The 21246-nt window shown below is 33.6% G+C and overlaps 2 pseudogenes; one reads left to right on the forward strand and one right to left on the reverse strand.

Annotated features, from left to right (window-relative positions):
- Positions 1 to 2637: 2637 nt before the first annotated feature.
- LOC106341323 lies at positions 2638 to 3675 on the reverse strand (annotated as a pseudogene).
- A 13264-nt stretch (positions 3676 to 16939) lies between these two features.
- Positions 16940 to 19937, forward strand: LOC106337630 (annotated as a pseudogene).
- Positions 19938 to 21246: the final 1309 nt, after the last annotated feature.

Below are 21246 nucleotides of genomic sequence, written 5' to 3' on the forward strand. Positions count from 1 at the left end.
GGACTGATCTCGACTTGGACAGAACCTCGACTTCACCATGTAGAAACTGACAGGCCTCGACAGACTGATCTGGACTCGGACAGAACCTTCTTTAGCTTCTGGACAGTTCTTCGGACTTTCCGGCGGAGTATCGAGCAGGACTTTGACTGATCTGAACCCATGGAACTGAACTAATCTTGGACAGAACCTCCACTTGATTGTAGGAGAATATGACTGGCTTGGACATATTAATTTGGACAGAGCTTCCGCGTCGCAATCGTAGAGAATCGTCGATTGGACGGAACTGGCCTTCTCGGTGGAGTATCGGTCTTCAGAATCGACCAAACTCTAAGTCGACCACTTTGTTTCTCTCTCCCTCTCTGGCCACGTTGACTTGCTTCCCATCTGAACTGATCTTCATTTGATTGACCTTCAGTTGGACAGAACCTTCCCTAGGCGCTGACTCGAAATCAATAGAGAACTGATCTCGAAAACTCTCTAAAATTCTCAAAATAGCTCGGAATCACTTGCTTTCTTTTTCTACTTTTCTCTCACGTATTTAACTGGCTTTGGACAGGTATGGATGTGTTGAAATGAGCAGGGGTCGTGGGATATTTATAGGAGATACCAGCCAATCAGCTTCAGGTTGGTGGCAGCCCGTGTGTCGCTTCACATGGCTCCGGACGCATGCGCGGTGACACCTCGTGCTCCACATGGCTGGCTGCATGTCCAGGCACATGCAGGACGCCACCATTCCTCCCAGATTTCAGGCTGCATGACTAGAACTCATGCAAGGCGCCACAGCAACACAGACATGTCGATCAGCATGCTTCGGTTGCATGCGCGGAGACACCTCGTGCTTGGTCGATCCACCTCGTGCTTCTACATGTCTGGCTGCATGTACAGCTCCCATGCATGACGACACCTCGAGCTTCTAGAGACACTCAGCTTTTTAGATGCTTGACACCACGTTCTGAACCCATGCAACGAGCCACCTCGAGCTTCTCGGTCCATTCGCCTGATTTTGGTCCTTCCAGCAATTTCTGATCCGCGATTAACCATGAATATTTTTCTGCTCCCGTTCAGATGAGTTTATTATTTTTAATAAACTCCAATCTGAAGTCTGACCTTGGCGGTAAATTTTTCCCGAGCCTCCGGCTTCATCGAAAACTTCTATAATACCGAACTTAGGGTTTTCGTCCAATTTCGTGTTTTTCCGTCGTGCTTAGATCCCGTCGTGCTTAGATCCCGTCGTGCTTGCTTCCCGTCTTGCTTAATTCTTGTCCTGCTTCCAATGTCTTCGAAATAATATTCCGCTGATACGAAGTTTTGCGGAAAACTTCGTGCTGAAGAAACGTCATTCTTCCAAAACGGCGAGCTTCTAAACCGTCGGGCTTCCAAAAATGTTATGCTTCCAAAACATCTGTCTAATCAATCTAAGACTTCTTCTAACTATGGTCGAGCAACTTATTCGACTCATAGTTCACTCACGATCACTTCTTCGCCCACTTCGTACTTCAAACTTCTCGATCGATCCTTATTGCCCATGATTCGATCACCACAAAAATATTCGACCATTCTTTTTTTTTTTTAACGGGCGGCGATGTCGATATTTTTTAATCATCGGTGGCCAACGTTACCGTATTCGATTTTTCTCTGTACCACTAACCCAACCCCATTGGCTTATTTAAAATATTTTTACCTTTGTAAACCTTTATTTTAAAAAATCTCACGAAAGTAATGAACTCAGTTTCTTCGAACTTTTTATAACTGCAACATAGACAACATGGCACAAGTTGATCACTTGAATATCAATACTCTGTAATAAAAAGATAGATTTTTATAACGCTATACAACATCAAAATGGATAAAGATACAACATTAAAGATAGCTGAAGTTTTTTTTTTTTGAAAAAAAAGGCTTCAGATAGCTGAAGTTGTTCTTTACCAAATGCTTGAACAACTTGAAGATCTCCAATATCAATGGCTTCACCAATAACATCTATAATTACCGAATATTAAAGATTAGCAAACCAATATAATTTAAAAAAAAACGCTATAAATCTATTACAAACTAAAAAAAATTGAATTCAGACTTCCACTAATAATAGTTTCAAATGGTGTTAATGATAAAAAAAAAATTATCGTCAAGTTTGAGAGATGAATTGGTGACTGAATTATTGTTGGTGATTTCAAGCTTGTATTTATGGCTTGTAGTCTATACTTCCCGGTTGCTGATGCAAGTGAGAATTCCTCAATAATCTTCCATACACCAACTTGAAGATGTTTCTTTACGTGAGCCATAAAGTCTTCAAATATTGTCTTGTTTTTGTAGTTTTGGGGAATGTGGGTAAGTGGGTGTGAGTAATAGTCTCTATTGACAAAACTCATCAGAGATTAGAAAAACTGGAGATGTTTGAGAAGAGGATTATTAGAACCATAATTTGATTTTGTTAATTACAACAATATTAAATTGACAAAACTCATCAGAGATTAGAAAAATTGGAGATGTTTGAGAAGAGGATAAATAGTGTCTATCACATTGATGGCTATGACTGCCTTGATAATAAAGTTTTTATGGCAACGTTCGATCATTTGCTAATCTTTAAATTTGTCTTTTTCACGTTGCATGTGTAGTATGCACATCTGTATGTTGTATATTTTGTTTGATAAATTCTTTATTTGTTTGGTCCTTTCAAAAGAGACTGGACAACGCCAAGTTCCACTGCCATAAACAATAATGAACATGTGTTGCCATGGTGTGACAATGTAACTTCCTCAGAAGTAAGGCAAGCTTGCATTTGACCAAGAAGCCACATGAACCTCTTTAGCAACTCCAGCATCGTCCCTACTTATATCAACAGCACTTGAAGAGCTTCCAATAATCACAACAACCTATATAATCAATGCAACACAAGCCTCGCATGAAATTTAGCATTTAGCAATACATAAGAACCTGACACTATTATCTAACATAAGTACCTGATCTTTAAACGGTTCGGGAATACGATAATTATGGCTATGCATCTCTTTCTCTGGCCAGAACTTATCCATGAAACAGTCTCCAGACAAAACACACTTTAGTTTCAATTCTATCTTGATTTTTGGATCAAGAAGTTGATATTACCAGGAATGTTAGCGAGACTAGGTTCAATGTAATGTCCATTACAAACAACAACAGCGTCGTAAAGCTCCTCACGATGAACTTTCTCCTCTTTCTCTGTTAACTCAATCCTCCACTTACCGATTGTGCCGTCTACGTCGCTTACCTCTGCCGGAGAAACCCGCTCAACCGCCGTCTCGAACCGTATCATCTCCTCGATGGAAAACTCCTTAGCAAAATCTTGCAGATACGCAAGAACTTCACCGTGGCTGGGAAACCTCCTCGGATCTCTTGATTTTCCGGGTCGGATCAAAAACGGGAAGTCTGTGAATCCCATACACTCTCGAGGAAGATTAGTTCGGAGAGAGCCATAGACGCTCGAGTAGACAATGGGTCGGGTCGGGTCAACGCTTAGCGGATCTTGTTCGACATGATCGGTGTAGTTCCATGTTCCTCCTACATATTCTTGTCTCTCGAAGACACGACCACCGAGTGACCTTCCCGTCGAAGCTCTCTCGCCGCAACTAGAGCGGCGGCTCCAGCTCCGTTAACGGCCACGTGGCGTGATATGATTGATGAAGAGGACAGTGCCATTTGGATTATTCTTGAGACTTGTCAACCATGCGGCGTACTGTAGTTAGAATGGCGGTGGCTCCAAAGCCGATAAAGCCACGTGGCGTGATATGATGAAAAGGATTGATCAACTCTTGGGCCAGCATGGCAGTCAACCGGGGGGGGGGGGGGGCTAAGACCATCATTAACCCCACTTAAAAAACCCCGTCTCTTAAATGACATTCTTAACTTCGGTTAAGAGTTAGTTTTTTTTAGATTTTAACTAAGAAAAGCTAAGAACCGTCTCTTAAATAAGAGATATAAGACATCATTACCACCATATCTTAAGCCCATATCTTACTTTTTTGGGTCGGAAAATAAATAAAAAAGAGGAGAAATGATAACTAACGGACCGCATACGTCCTTAATTAAGAAGTTTGGGCGGACGTCCTTAAGTGCCACGTGTCAGTTCGTTATTCGCTTTAGGGTTCGAGGAAGGGATAGTCGGGTCTCGGTCTTCTCATTTCCATCTTCTTCTTGGTGAGAGCTCGTCGGCGAAAGAATCGCCATATGTTCGCACAGACGTCGTCCATGCCCAAATCCTCATCCTCTCCTTCATTCCGATCACTCCACATCAATCTGTTGGTAGCTCCTCTCGTTGATTGCCGAAATCGAAATCCTCTTGGTGCATGTCCTGTGTCAAAATCCTCTCGGTGCTTGTCCTCTGGTTGATAGGCCAAATCGAAATCCTCTCGGTGCATAGCCCAAAAAAAGGTATGTGTTCCTCCTCCGTTTTGAGATTTAGAGGATTTCGATTCGATTATACGATTTCGGTTTGTGATTGTATAGTTTGTGTATGAGTAAATAAAATTGAAAATTAGTCTAGATTGAAGGTTTGGTATCTGATTTTGGTTGGTCTTTCTCGCGTGTGAAACGGTTTGCGATTTTTCTTTAGTGTGGATTTTTTTTTTCTGTGAATACATTGTTCTCTCGGTGAATTTGCGATGATAATGAATTTGAGATGATACTCTAGTGTTGAATTTTTTTTTCTGTGAATACATTTCTATATCATGAGTTTGCTATCAAAATACATTGCTAGACTGACTATTGTTTTTAATGTTAGCCTGCTTTTGTACCATTTCTCTGTGGTGGTTAATGCTTGCGAAGTGTTGTTTAGCTTTCCCGTTTAGTTTAGTTTGTTTGTAACCGAAGGCAAAGCTCTCGTTGATTATAAGACCATTTGGGAGATCAAAAAGGAGGATTTGGCGATGAAGGAGAAACTGTCTAAGCTCGCAATACTAGACACTCTCCTTGCTAAAAAGAACCCCTAAGTGAGGCTGAAGAAGTTGTCAAGAATAAACTACTCCTCCAGTATTTCTGAGAATGATATTTCTATGTTTAATTAATGTATCAGATATATATGCTAATGCTACTTGTGTGCTTCAGTTCGATATTGTTTCTAATACCTGTTTTATGAATGTAGTTCTCTGTGGTGTTTTATAGCTATGAATTTCTAATATATATGCTAATGCTACTTGTGTGCTTCAGTTTGATATTTTCAGGTTAAGTTAAAATAGGACTTGATTATAGCTATAGCCAGCCATCAGAATCAGAGACGTTTGGTGGGTACACAGTAGATAGTGGCTACAACGAAACAGAAGATCTTATTCGTCGGGATCAAGAAGAGATAAGAAACAATATTGCTGAGCAGGTTCATTACCCGCCTCAACCTGAGGTTGAGTTTGGAATCCCGCAGATATGCTACTGTGGTGCTCAACCGCTTCTCGCAGCCTCTCGCACTGGAAATTATGTAGGTAGACTATACTACACCTGTGAAAATGTTGATGATGGCGAGTGCCATGTTTGGAAATGGTGGAATGTCGCGTTGATGGAGGAGATGAGAGCAAGGGATAGACACACCCTTGATCTGGCTGAAAAGGTAGATTCTCTTACCTTTATGGGTGACTATGTGACTGAGCAGAAGGTGGCTAGACTAGAAAATATAGTTTCTGAGCTAAGTAACAAGAACTCAATGTTTACCAATCGGTTAGAAATGGTTGTTGCTGTAATGGTTCTTGTATTAGTCGTAATAGGAATGGTGGTCATGTTTAAGTAAACAACTCGGGTGCAATGACTGTTATGTTGGTCTTGCTGTTTTGTAATGACTTTTATGTTGGTTTTGGATATATGGCCTTGTTGGTCTTGCTGTTGTAATGAAGATATTTAAACAACTTGCTGTTAAAAATACTTGTTTGGTCTTGTCTCATATCCGTATGGTATTGCTGTTGTACTGAAAAATATTTACGTCTCTCATGTTTGGTCTTGTCTCTTGTCTCATGTCTCATGTCGGTAAACAAATAAGGATCACGGGTGTACTGAAAGATAGTAACTTATCTCATGTTTGGTCTTGTCTCTTCTCTCATGTCTCATGTCGGTAAACAAATAAGCATCACGGGAGTTTCAAATATTTACTTCTCTCATGTTTGGTCTTGTCTCTTGTCTCATGTCTCGTGTCTCATGTCGGTAAACAAATAAGCATCACGGGAGAGTTGAAAAAAATTAACATCACGGGAGTTGTAAAGTGTAATATCAGAAGAAAAAAATTGTGGGCTATAAGTATGAGACATCTTCTCTCATTATCTTCACCACAATCATCTCTCTTCAACTCTCTTTGCAAACATTTCCTCTCTATTTTTTTTTTAAATGGCATCTTCTTCTCATTATCATTACCACAAAGATGATGATGTTAAATTTGAATCCGTATTTGAAGAATTATTAGAAATCCCTGATATTATTCCCGAACCGAAAGAGCGTAAAAAAACGTATTTTTATCGAGAGAAACCGGGAAGAAGGCCACAACAAACTCTGGAATGATTATTTTTGTGATAATCCGACATACAATCACAATTTATTCTGCCGACGGTTCCGAATGAACAAGCATTTGTTCATGCGTATTGTGCATAGTCTCAGTACAGAAGTTGAGTATTTTCAACCAACGGAAGATGCAGTCGGCCGGTCTGGTCTATCTCCGCTCCAAAAATGCACTGCAACAATTCGTCAATTGGCTTATGGTGGTGGATCTGATGCTGTTGACGAATATGTTCGACTTGGTGAAACAACGGCACAAAAATTTCTGCACCATTTCACCGCCGGAATAATCCATTTGTTTGGTGATGAATATCTAAGACGTCCCACACCGGAGGATTTTCAAAGACTACTCTATGTTGGAGAACAACGTGGATTCCCCGGGATGGTTGGAAGCATCGACTGCATGCATTGGGAGTGGAAGAATTGTCCCTCCTCTTGGAAAGGAATGTATTCACGAGGAACCGGAAAACCATCAATTGTCTTGGAGGCGGTTGCTTCATATGACCTCTGGATATGGCACGCTTTTTTTGGAGCTCCAAGTACTATGAACGATCTTAATATTCTTGGTCGATCACCTGTTTTTGATGACATTATTAATGGAATAGCTCCGGAAGTTAACTTCTATGTCAATGGAAGGGAGTACCATTTGGCTTACTATCTTACGGATGGTATTTATCCAAACTGGGCGACTTTTATTCAATCTATCCGACTGCCACAGGGTCCCAAAAATACTTGTTTTGCTAAAAACCAAGAAGGGGTGCGAAAAGATGTTGAGCGTGCCTTCGGAGTCCTGCAAGCTAGATTCGCCATTGTTAGAAATCCATCTAATCTATGGGATAAAATTAAAAAAGCAAATATTATGAGAGCATGTATCATACTCCATAATATGATTGTCGAAGATGAACGAGATTCACACACTCAGTATAGCATTTTAGAATTTCAAGAAGGAGAAGATGAGGATCTTACATTTGGCGTCAAAAAGACTACAAAACATGGCAATACAATTGCTCGTCGCCAAGAAGTTCGGGATCAACAAATCCATCATCAATTAAAAGAAGAATTGATTGAAAATATATGAGCTAAATTTGGACCTCTTCCAAATAACTATAATGTTTAAGTTTCTATGATTTCAATAAAATGTTTCTTTGCTTTTATTTATGATGTTTGTAAATTTTTTTTTTGGCAACTTTGTAATTTTCTTGTCTTTTCTATTTAAATGTTATATGTTTTATTTTAAATTTATCTTTCAATGTCATTACTTATAAAAAAAATTAATTTAATTAAGAGACAACAAGAAGTCCTAGCAATAATCTACCCCTAATGCTTTGTCTCTTAGCTCTGTATCTTAACACCACACTAATAATAAAATAAGCTAAGGACTTCAAAATAAGTCCTAGCAATAATGGTGCTCTAAGAGCTGTCTCTTAGCTGAAAAGTGTCAAAAAAAAAATAAACAAAAAAGTGTCAAATCATAAGTTAAGAATATCGGCTAAGAAACCGGAGTTAATCATACTCTAAGACATCGCTGACCCAGTGATTACATTTAGAATAGATAATAGGCAAACTAAACCCTGTTTGAATCAAAATAAACCAGACGTTAATTTAAACGGGATTTTAAGGATCTTGAATCCTTTATTCACCCTGAACAAACTTTCCCTTGGTTCCAATAGTGCCCTAAGAGGTAAAAAGAAAGCTTCTCAAGATCTCTTTTTTAATATCAACTAGATTTGAACTCACACGTCTGTATGGATATATTGTTGTTTTTAAAATAACATTAAAAATATAAAATAAGATATAAAATTATATATTTAATATTAATTTTTATGTATATAATATTATTTTGAAGATATTTTATTTGTTGAAAATTATTTTTGATGAAATTGTACAAATCATATTTTAATGTAGTATTTTAATTTATTTATTTAAAAATGCAACATCATATTAATAGTTTAATTCTAAACATTATTTTTATATTAATTAATACAAATTTTATTAATTTTTTATAAATTTTTGTTCTTAAAATGTTAATATGTGACTAAATAAAATTATTTAATATTATATTTAAAATATTCTTTTATATAATATATGATATTTCAGGTTGGTATTTTTATTTTTACTACGAAAATCAAACATAAAATGTTACAACAAATAAACTATTATTTATTTTGTTTTATATAAAAAGTTAATATGATCATTTTAAAAATAATTAGGCTATACTATTTAATCTCAACATTTATTACTAAAATATATATAAAATATGGTATAGATTAAATATGATAAACAATCAAATGATAATTGCCTAATGGAAATATATTTGTCTTTCCGTAGGAATGTTATTGTTTATACGTATATTGTTTTGTTAGGAAAATATCATGGGAAAAGTGCCAATTTCAACTCTAATAAATTCACTCGTGCCAAATATAACCTGAACAATTATCCAATGCCAAATACGATCTCAACTTAGTTATAATTCAAAAAACTACCCGATCTATTTTTTAAAAAATATGCTCATTCCGGGAGTCAAACCCGTGTCTCGATACCCATTTAAAGGGGCACACTAACCACTAGATTAAAGTAACTTTTTGAAATATTATTACAAATTGGAAACTATATAAACTATACCTCTTCATCTTATCTAATTAAAACTTTGGTGATGATTGTTTCTGATTTATATAAATACATTAACATTTTTTTACTATCATATCTTTAGTAAACTTATATCTTACTAAAATATAAATAATAAAATATTTATAATTATACGAAATTAAATATACTTAAAACTTTGAAGATATTTATATAATTTTCTTATATACATTATCTTTAATTTTTAAAGTTAAGTGGGAATTTTTTATTTTTCAAAGCTAAATTTATATATTTGTGATATTTTGTTCAAAATGTTAAGAGGCCATTTACCTTCTTTCACTAAGATATTTTGTTCAAAATATTAGACATATTAAACAATAACTAAAATATTTATCTTACTAAAATATAAATAAGAAAATATTTAATACTTATAAGGAATTAAATATACTTAAAACTTTGAAACTATTTACGCATGTTTAGAGAAAGAGATAGATTATTAAATTTTTTATATAAATTTTTTTAAACCTTGAATGGTTTGTACATATTTTAGTTATTGTTTAATATGTCTAATATTTTGAACAAAATATCTTAGTGAAAGAAAGGTAAAAGACCTCTTAAAATTTTGAACAAAATATCACAAATATATAATATTAAATTTTAAAAATAAAAAAAATTCACCACTTAAGTTTAAAATTAAAAATAATGTATATAGAAAAATTATAAATAGTTTCAAAGTTTTAAGTATATTTAATTTTTTATAATTATAAATATTTTATTATTTATATTTTAGTAAGATATAAGTTCATTAAAGATATGAATACGTAAAAAAGTATTAATGTATTTATATAAATCAGAAACAATCATCACCAAAGTTATAGTTGGATAAGTTGAAGAAGTATAGTAGTTTATATAATTTCTAATTTGTAATAATATTTCAAAAAATTACTTTAGTCTAGTGGTTAGTGTGCCCCTTTAAACTAATGTCGAGACACGGGTTCGAGTCATGCAATGATTATATTTTTTTTTTTAAAAATTAGATCAAAACAACGTCGTTTTATTTTGTTAACGGTTGACTAACTTCTGTTAGAGTTAATGTTGATTTAAGCACGTTTTAAGAAGTTTGGATAACTTTTTGAATTATAATTGTGTTGAGGATGTATTTGGCACTGACTAATTGTTCGGATTGTATTTGGCACGGCTGAAATTGTTGGGGTTGAAATTGGCACTTTTCTCAAAATATCATATATGAGTAAACTTACAATGTTTAGTTAAGTTTATCATGAATTGGTCTAGCATAGATTTTTGTATGGTAGATAAAAAACAGGGATCCTAAATTCATAGATTAGACAAAAATGTGTTGTCTGTGACAAAAAAAAAAAAAAAAAAAAAGACAAAAATGTGCTGCTTGCTTATAATAGTAATTGATGTCTTTCAAGGTTTGTATTCGGTTTGGTTCCTTCATACCCATTAATTAAGTTTCTTCATGAATCCGTTTCGATTTTTATGTGTTTCTTCATGGGAGGTGACGGGGCCCGAAGCTGAAAAGGCTTCCACTCTATTCTAAAAGCGCCATGGGATAAGACGTTTTGTGACAAAGTATGAGAGATAAGAATCGTTAGAGTCTAACCAGTCTCTCTTTCAAATCCTCAGGAGTAAGAACACCACGGTTAGCCTTGTTAATTTCTTGTACACAACTGCAGAATATTTTTAGAACCACATTAGGCAAGCAATAGATAAAGGTTTAATAACCTCGTTTAAGCATGTGTGTGTGTATATATATCTTGTAACACCAGCGAGCAGTTCTTGATCATTATGATCATGTTTAAGACCTTCTAGGTATGTTTTCATTGCATTGTCATACTCCTTCAAGTAGAACTCAACTTCAGCTTTTCTGATGTATCCTCCAGAGAATTTTGGATCAAGCTCAATACATTTTTCCACATCTTCTAGTCCATCAGCAATAGCACCAAGCTTATTGTAACAAGCAGCTTGGTTGCCATATGCCTTTTTGACACCAACATTGTGTGTCGTGCCTTTTTATACTCAAACAAATAATAAGTGCAAAACCATACCTGAACTTAGAGTTTATTTAAATTTTTGACCCAAACTTTAATCCGTAGCATTTAAAAATATTTAAGTGTAACCATTGGAAAACCACCTCCTTATCCATTTATTTTGAGGGGTCCCTCCTTTAAAATAATGGAGATTGTTGGAGATGTTCTAAGGTGAAACTACAACCTTCACATAAAATTAAGCATTACATCAGAACCTAACACTATGATATTTCTGAAATGAGTACCCAATCTTTGAATGGTACGGAAATACGATAATTATGGCTATGTGTCTCCTTATATTAGGGACAAATGTCTCACATCGGAAGTTGGAAGGGATCCTAAGCAATATATAAGATAGATAGACCAATCCAGTTATCACTAATTGGTTTTAGATTGGAAGGTCATCTAGCTTAACATGTTATTAGAGCCCGATCCAAACAATCCAACCCGATCCATTATCGATCCAGCCCAAAGTCGGCCCATCAACCCTTGCCTAAACAATCCGAGATTGAAGCTCAAAGAGCCATCATATCGAGGGGCGTATTAGGAAAAAGGTTCCATATCAGAAGTTGAAAGGGATCCTAAGCAATATATAAGATAGATGGACTAATCCAGTTATCACCAGTTGTTTTAAGGTTGAAAGCTCATCTAGCATCACATAGTATATTAGGATATCTAGAAGATCGACCTAATCCAATGGTCAATATAGGATATACATCAATATATTAGAATAAGAAACTTATCATTATCTATAATATATACTATTCCATATTAGTTTATGAAATCAAGTTGATTTATTCTCTATATAAACTATGCATCTTGTAACATTATTCTCATGAGAGTCTAATAATATTCTTCCTAAACACCTTTGTGTGCTTACTCTCATCAATTTGTCATGGTATCAAAGCAAGAATAAAACTAAAAACATCAAACACTTCTAAACTCTTTATTCTCGTGTTGTTTTGCAAAAATCGCAGAACAACAACGCTTCATTCAGAACTTCTTTATTCACGAATTGAAGAAGAAGAATATTTTCATTCAATCATAGTCTTGATGTCTTTTCAAAATCGCAAATAAGCAAAATTATTCTCTATTCCTTTGTTTCTCAGTTTGAAGCAAGGAAAATTCATTCAACAATTTAAGCATTCATTCATCAACTTTCATATGGCTATCACTCGACTACTTCTTAACGGCAGTCTACTGGCAGCCGATTTACCCTACCGTGAAGATTGGACAGCAAACAATTATCTCATTGTAAGATGGATAAAACAAACCACCAAACCAAAAATCAGATCATCTATCTCAACTCGTGAAATCGCGAAAGAGTTATGGGACATTCATCAAAATTCCGTAACATTAACAACCATCGTTGTTTCACAAGCCTTTGAGATATTTTTACTACTATATTTTGAAGATTGTTCAATCTCATACGTATTACCACATATGAGCTTGAGCGAGGGTATAAGCAGATCTAGAAGATCGACCTAATCCAATTGTCAATATTACGATATACATCAATATATTAGAATATGAAATTTATTGTTATCTATATATATACTATTCCATATTAGTTTAGGAAATTAGGTTGATTTATTCTCGATATAAACTATGCATCTTGTAATATTATTTGCATGAGAGTCTAATAATATTCTTCCTACACACCTTTGTGTGTTTTACTCTCATCAATTTGTCACATTCCCAATAAATCACCCCTAAATAGTTTCCAAATAAAAAACACAATTAAACTTATATCATTCACAAGCTTTAGTTTCATTACAATCTACATACTAATGATGACAGTAACTTCTAAGTTCTATCTCACAACAGAGACAAATTTATACCGACCATTTTGTGTCCCTTTTCTTCCTAGAGAATCAATTGAAAAGAAATTGGATTGTATATCAAACAAAAAAATTATAATTAACTAACTAACTAACTAACTAACTAAAGAAAATTCAACTCCATCATTTCTACAATATATTGTCTTTATGCTATTTTTCATAACTTTTTGTTTATTTCTTCCCCTACAATCTTATTTGCTTAATAATTTTCAAACAATATAATAAATGAAATTTAGAAGTTAACAAGAAAAGTATAACTTTTTTTACATATAATATGATTTGAAATTTTTAGATTAGGCACTTTTTAGAAAAATATAATTAAATCATTTTAAATTTCTTCTGCCGTACTATATAGAATATAGTCATATTATCATTCCATTCTATATGATGATCATTTCTTCGGAAATCATATATTTTCTCTTATTGTTTTTTTAATATACTATTTTTACTAGCTATATACTATTTAAAAAAATGGATTTTCAAAAATTACCATGTGTTCAGTGTTTATATCAATGTTGGTCAACTATATAGAAGTATTATTCACACATAATTTTTATTTATTACTCAGTTTAGTTTAATTATATTTAATAACTATCAATATATGATATCATATACCTTATATAAAGAAAGCATATAAGACATGCGCCTTGCGCAGGATAAATTTATATAAAAATTATGTAAAAAATATTATACGGAAAAATAAATTTATATTCTTGATTGAATTAATATTTTGGTCTTTAAACAATTTTTTTTTTAACTTTTTGTTAATTACATAATTTATTTACTGATGAGCTGATCCAATTTTCTAAAACAAAATTAGGTCAAAAAATCACTTACCGCATAAGAACCTAACGTTTAGGTCAAAAAATCTCGGGTCTATTTGATTACAATAAAACTATGCCAGTTCGGTATTATATCATGATTTAGTAATTTAAAAATTAATTATGATTATGAGAAGTTTACGTTCACGTGTCAATCCTATATATCTTTAATATTTTTTCTTTTTCATTTTGGTTATTGTTCGATATAAATATTGATTTTGAAAATTATTCTCATTTCGTTTGTTTGTTTTGACCTGAGATTCAGAAAATGCTTCTGATTTAAAATAATTAAAGAGATACATACTTAGGTTAAGACTGCACCTTTTGCAGAATAAATATTTTATATTTTATATTTATTTTATGTTTTTCTGCATATTATGAAATAATAAAATAATAAGTATATATATTAAATAACTAAGAAATCAGTTACTATTATGTAATAAATTGGGCATGTGCATATAAATCAAACTATCACTCTTGTTTATTCGCAATCATTTTAGGGTAAATAAATCAAAACAATCAATCTTATCTATTGTATATGATATATAATTAAATTTAAATGATATTAACATATATATATATAATACACTTTTAATATGGATATTTATTAAATGAAGTTTCTACTCATATGATTTTATGATTATTTGCATATTTGTGTAACAAAAGTTTACACCAACGATTTTTTTTTAATGTGGGATAATTTCAATAATTTATAATCATTAGAAAACAATGAAGATTTCAAAATTAAAATATTAACTTTTCAATATATGTTCAATGAAAATATCAAAATATAAGTATATATTTTCATATGATGTATAGTTTAATTTAAACAATATATATATATATATATATGTATATATATTAACATAAAAATCAATTAAAATAAAATTATTTTTTCATATGGTCTTATAATCATTGTATCTTAATATAGAAAAAAATTTACCTTGATCATAAAAGTTTATGTGAGACTTTTAATAGTTTTAGTAATTTATAATCGTTTTAAAAAATTCAAAATACAACATATACAAAAAAAATCTATATTTTTATTATATGATCAATGTAATTATGTAATTTATTTTAATAATAAAGAAATAAACAAAAATGATAAAAAGTATACAAATTGTTATCAAATCTTTATTGTTTAAAATCATTAATTGCTATATATATATTTTAATCACATTAGGTAATTCCGTAGGTTTTATTTAAGGAAAGCCCGCGAAACAATAAAGATTTGATATATGCGACCAACTATAGCCTGCGAATTATTATTTTTCTAAAGAGTATATAAGATGCTATTGAATTCTTTGAAATATGATTTAGAAGGCATACACGAGTCCCACATAGGATGAAGTTTTTTCTAATTTTTTTTTTATAAATGAAGTTTTTTTTAATTTTTACAAAATTCAGGTTATAACTTTTTAAAAAATTCTCAATTAATATATAAGGGATGATATATCAACTTTCTGTTTGTAGTGTAAAGGGTACAAAGATGAAAAACAGTGATTTTAGTTATTGACTCCATTTCTCAATTATGTGTTATATTCTTAATGGTTATTGAGATCTTTGTTACTTCACAAATTCTCGCTCAACTGAATGCTGCCGTATATGAAAATAAAAAACATTTAACTACCAAGTTCATAGCATTTTTAGTACACATTATTTAGAAGGAAAAAAGAAACACAAACAACCAACAAAGATTACTTACTTACTACACAATATATTATAATATGTTTACATTATATTATAATATGTTTAGCCTAGTTTAATAGTTTTGTTAAATTAGTTAGAAACATTGACATAGAAGGTTACAACTAGGGGTGGACGTTCGGGTACCCATTCGGATCCGGGTAGGGTATTTCGGATTTTCGGGTATTTTGGTATAGAGGTATAGAACCCATTCGGATATTTCTGAACTTCGGGTCGGGTTCGGGTATTTTTACTTCGGATTCGGTTATTTCGGATCGGGTTCGGATATTTAGATTTTGAAAAAAAGACATTAATTTGGTTATTGTTTTTAAATTTTGGATGTTACTTTTTGTTAATTAAAATAAAAAGTTTGACATGCATTTTAAGTGAGTAGCAAATCATTTTCTCCTATGTATATCATATGAACTTAAAGTATGTGTAGTATCAATATAAATATTTTATATAAAATGAGAGATGTAAACTAGAAATATATATGGTTAATTATACATATGTTCGCTTATCTTTGGATATCCATTCGGGTTCAGATATTACCCGTTCGGATTCAAATATTCAATCTCTCCTAATTCAATAGTCGTTCAGATATTTTGCTACTTCGGTTCGGATTTTTGGTTCGGGTTTTTCGGATCGGGTTCGGGTGCGGCTTCGGATATCGGGTAAAGTGTCTGTTGGATAATTCCAATTAACTTGAAGAGCAAGTTAACTCGTTAAAGTGAAGTTTGATGGGTTAAGGAAAAAGGAAAACATATCGAGCTTAGGAATGTTTCCATATTATTATTAGGAAAAGATGTAGCTTCGCCCATAGAAAAAGATGTAGCTTCTTCCTATATAAAGAGTTCTCATGGAGAGATGTTCCATCAAGAGAAACACATTGAAGATTTAGTTTTGAGAGAGTTTCTAAATCTAATAAGAAGTGCTAGTTCTTATAATCTTTGTGTTTTTGCAATTCTGACTGCCCACCCCTAGTTACAACTATAACAAGGTAAGCAATGCTGAGTGATATTCAAAATCAAACTCCAAACAAAGAATCCAAAATCAAATGAGAAAAAAAAAACGTTATAACACCAAACTCGTAACAGGAAGGGAAATGTATGTTCATGAAAACAATCACACTTAATATTACCAGTGAAAGCGTATCTTGCACGGTTCCTACGATTAAAAAATCACACAAAACAGGTGAAGATGAATGCCACGTAGGGGGTGAGTCGAGATAGAGAAGGTGCCATTTGAGTTTTCCGATGATATCGTCAAGTGTGCATTCTCGGGTCAGCCATGGAGAAGATGAAGTATGTCCCACCAAAGTGAACAACAGAGTGTGAACGTGAGATATATGGAATTCAAAGGTCAACAAATCTGCACCATAAAAATCATCACTGAGAGACAAAAGTTTATCTTATATCTAGTGGACGAAAAAGAAACAAGTCTATAATCTTTAGTTATTCTCTGCATCCTCTTTAGCTTGCTCCCTCTCTTTATCATGGGGAACTGCGTATCTATATCGATACCATCTGATTCATGTATGAATAACATCTCTCAGTGGGTAGACGAGAAACGAGGCTATATTCACAATCTTGAGAAGAATCTCACGTCTTTACCATGGCAAATCTCAAAGCTAAGAGAATTGATTTGTCAAGAAGGGTCACAAGAGAGGAGGATAGAGGTATGCAAAGGCTTGCTGAATTCCAGGTATGGCTTGATAATGTTGAGACTAACGAAAACAAAGTCAGTGTTCTTATTAATACTAGAAATGTTGAGCTGCAAAGGCTTTGTCTTTGCCAGTTTTGCTGTAAGAGTTTAATATCAAGCTATGGCTATGGGGAAAGCGTTTTCTTGGCATTGGTCGATGTTGAGAAACTCGAACGCAGAGTTTTCGAAGTCGTTTGTGAGCAAACTCAAAGACCTGAGGTGGAGGAACTGCCTCTTCAACGGCCAATTGTTGGTCAAAAAAATATGCTTGATAAGGCATGGAAACATCTTAGAGAAGATGAAGTTGGTATTATGGGTATGTATGGTATGGGAGGAGTAGGAAAAACAACGCTTCTCAGACAGCTCAATAATAAGTTCAGTGAAGAAAGGTGTGGAGTTGATTTTGTGATTTGGGTTGTTGTGTCTAAGGATTTAGATGTAGAGAAGATTCAAAATGAAATTGCTAAGAAAGTTGGTCTTGGTGGAGAGAAGTGGAACCAAGCAGATAAAAGTCAGAAGGCTGTATGTTTATACAATTTCTTATTGAGAAAGAAATTTGTGTTGTTTTTAGATGACATATGGGAAAAAGTAGATTTAGATGAAACCGGAGTCCCGTTTCCAACAACGGAAAACAAATGCAAAGTGGCATTCACCACTCGTTCCCAAGATGTATGTGCACACATGGGAGTCGAAGACCCAATGGAAGTCCAGTGCATCTCGGAATATGAAGCATTGGATTTGTTCCACAAGAAGGTTGGCCAGGTAACGCTTGGAAGCGATCCAGACATCCCTCATCTTGCAAGAACAGTTGCTAGAAAATGTCGTGGCCTACCATTGGCGCTCAATGTCATTGGCGAGACCATGTCATGCAAGAGGACGGTACCGGAATGGAACTACGCCATAGAAGTCCTGACTTCATATGCTTCTCAGTTCCCTCGCATGGATAAGATTCTTCCCATTTTGAAGTATAGTTTCGATAATCTTAAAGAGGATCATCTCAAATCGTGTCTGCTATACTTCGCTTTATTTCCAGAAGATTACAGAATTGAAAAAGCACAACTGATATACTATTGGATATGCGAAGGGCTTATTGATGGAAGTGAAGATATCATCGGAATGGCTGAGAACAAAGGTTATGAGATAATTGGTAGTCTTGTTCGAGCATCATTGTTGATGGAGGATGGAAAAAAATAAAGTGTGTATGCATGATGTCATTCGTGGAAAAAATAAAGTGTGTATGCAAGAAAAGGATGCTTTCATTGTGCATGCCAGTGTTGGGTTCTTTGAAATGCCAAAGGTTAAGAACTGGAACACTGTGAAAAGGATGTCATTGATGTACAACAAGATTCCTGAACTCGGTGGAAGTCTTGAATGTCTCCAACTCACAACCTTGCTCTTGCAAAAGGCAGATTTGAGAACGATCTCAAATGAATTCTTCAAGTCCATGCCAAATCTAGTTGTTTTAGATCTGTCGCATAATCAAGATCTCAGTGAACTCCCCGACAGCATATCGGAACTAGGTTCCTTGCTATATCTCAACTTGTCAGAAACTGGTATACACCAGTTGCCTGTGGGTCTGCATGGGTTGAGAAAACTAATTTACCTGGATTTGTGGAATACTCCTATGCTTTCAAGTATTGTCGGGATATCAAGGCTTCAAAAATTGAAAGTTTTGAGATTATTGGGTTATAATTTTTCACTTGATCTTCAGGCAATGAAAGAGTTGGAAACCTTGGAACATTTAGAATGCTTATTCACAACGATTAATTCTTATCAAGAGCTAGGGATATTGAGCTCTCACAAGCTGACGAGTTGTACAAGAGATCTAGACATCTTTGATATCGATAAAGAAAAATCACTTCCAGTAAGTATAGCACTTCCAGTAACTATGAACAAGCTTCGTAGTTTCTGCATTCATAGCTGCAATATCCCTGAGATAAATATGGTAAAGATATGCATTAAACGCAAGACGATTTCTCTTCTGGACAATCCGAGTACCCCATGCTTCTCCAGCCTCTCCAAAGTGAAAATACATCATTGCAAAAGTCTGTGGGAGCTGACGTTTCTGCTGTTTGCTTCAAACTTGAAAGAACTTGATATAAAGGGTGCAATACTAGAAGATATTATAAACAAAGATAAAGCTTCCAAAGGTGAAAAATCAGGGATTGTTCCTTTTCCAAAGCTTATTTTTCTTAACTTGGATAGTCTACCACGGCTGATGAATATCCATTGGAAGCCTCTACCATTTCCATGTTTAAGGGAAATCCGAGTAATGGGATGTCCGAATCTGAAAAAGCTTCCACTCGATTCTGATAGTAGCACGCATGGTGAAAATGGACTTGTCATAAGCTACAATAGGGAAGAATGGATTGAAGGTCTGGAGTGGAAGGACGAAGCTACAAAAACCCGCTTCTTATAATCATGCAAAAAGGTCTAATTTCTCTGTCTTCTCTTGTTTGTTTTCAAAAGATTTGTTTTTTCGGGTTATGAACTGCTTGCCTCTGTCTCTTTCAATGTGCTTTAGATTTGATTATAATCAAGGGGACTTCTCAGGCAGAAAGTTTGAAGTGGATGATTTTCTGTGTACTTTTTATCTCTATCTGTGTGTTTTGTTGTTGTCAAAGTCTCTCTCCCTGTTTGTTGCTTTATCTGATTTATTTATTTTTATTTGGTCGACATTTATCTGTACTATGATTACATTTGGTATTGGTTGGAATGTTTGACAATGTAAAATCTCATATTTTGTTTATGTATACCCCCAGGTATTTATTTCAGAAAGATCATATGTTATGTAATCCAAAATTCATGTGCAGCTTATGCTGCATTGATCATATGAAACTATGAAAATTCTGATGAGGTAACTAAGTAGAATGGAATATGGTGAATCCAAGTTTAAAATCAAGATACTGTAGTATGTATGCAATCACATGCTTCTTAAGTCTCTTTGAAGTGTATGTATAAGGTTGTAAAAGCCTATGAGATTTTACGTGGCTGATGTTTTCTCCAAGTCTTACATATATTGATGTTAAGTCTTCAGAAAACTAGGAGATATATAATAAGCAATGAGAAAGCTAGTATAGGTGAAGAATCGGGGAATGTTTCTTTTCGAAAATGGTTTGGAAGGCCATAAGGGACTTATCATAAAATACAGACAAATAGAATGGATTGCAGGTGTGGATTGGAAGACGAAGGTACCAAATTTTGCATAATTATTTAATATATGTTATGATATTCTCTTATTCTCTGTTTTACACTCTCTCTGCTTTTGTACTTGTGTTTCATAAAAGGTTTCTCTCTCTCTCTCTCTCTCTCTCTCTCTCTCTCTCTCTCTCTCTACTCTCTCTACTCTCTCTCTACTCTCATGTTTCTTTTGTGTTTCAACTTTACACAAACTTACTCTCTCTCTCCCTCTCTTTACTCTAATGTTTCTTTTTTGTTTGTAAAAAGAGAGAACACTTTTAGTTGTCTACATTGTTGACCTTTTTCATTAATCTCAAACATACAACCTTATTGATGCAGCAGCACCTACGAATCTCGACGATTCCAACTCCACAACTAATTAGGATTCTTTCCTTATTTATCTATTGTCGATTTTATTTCCTTTTAGTATGTTTTCCTAATAATTAAGGGTTTCCCGATCCCTTTAGATTTTGGTTTTTATCTCTATAATATTATTTGAGAAGTCAGTTTCTCGCTCTCACGTTAACTCTCACGATGGTTGATTACACTGATATCCTTAAAGAATTATCTTACATTTAAAATACTATTATCTATTATTTTATTTAGTTTCCTTTTAAAAAAAATCCGAAAATATACACATATAATAAAAAAGAAATTTTTAATAAAGTTAAAAAAAAGAATTGAAAAACAAAAATATATGTATATATAATATGATTTCAAAAAAAAAAAAAAGTTCACAACATAGTAATATTACATTTAAAAAATATTTTTAAATAACATAAAATATAATTTTCAACTAATAAAATACTTTATTTATATCTATATTTTCTTAGATAAAAATTATAAATTTCTATACAATGTGATTTCATTAAAAGC

Source organism: Brassica oleracea, chromosome C4 (genome assembly GCF_000695525.1).
Source record: "Brassica oleracea var. oleracea cultivar TO1000 chromosome C4, BOL, whole genome shotgun sequence".
Classification (NCBI taxonomy): Eukaryota; Viridiplantae; Streptophyta; class Magnoliopsida; order Brassicales; family Brassicaceae; genus Brassica; species Brassica oleracea.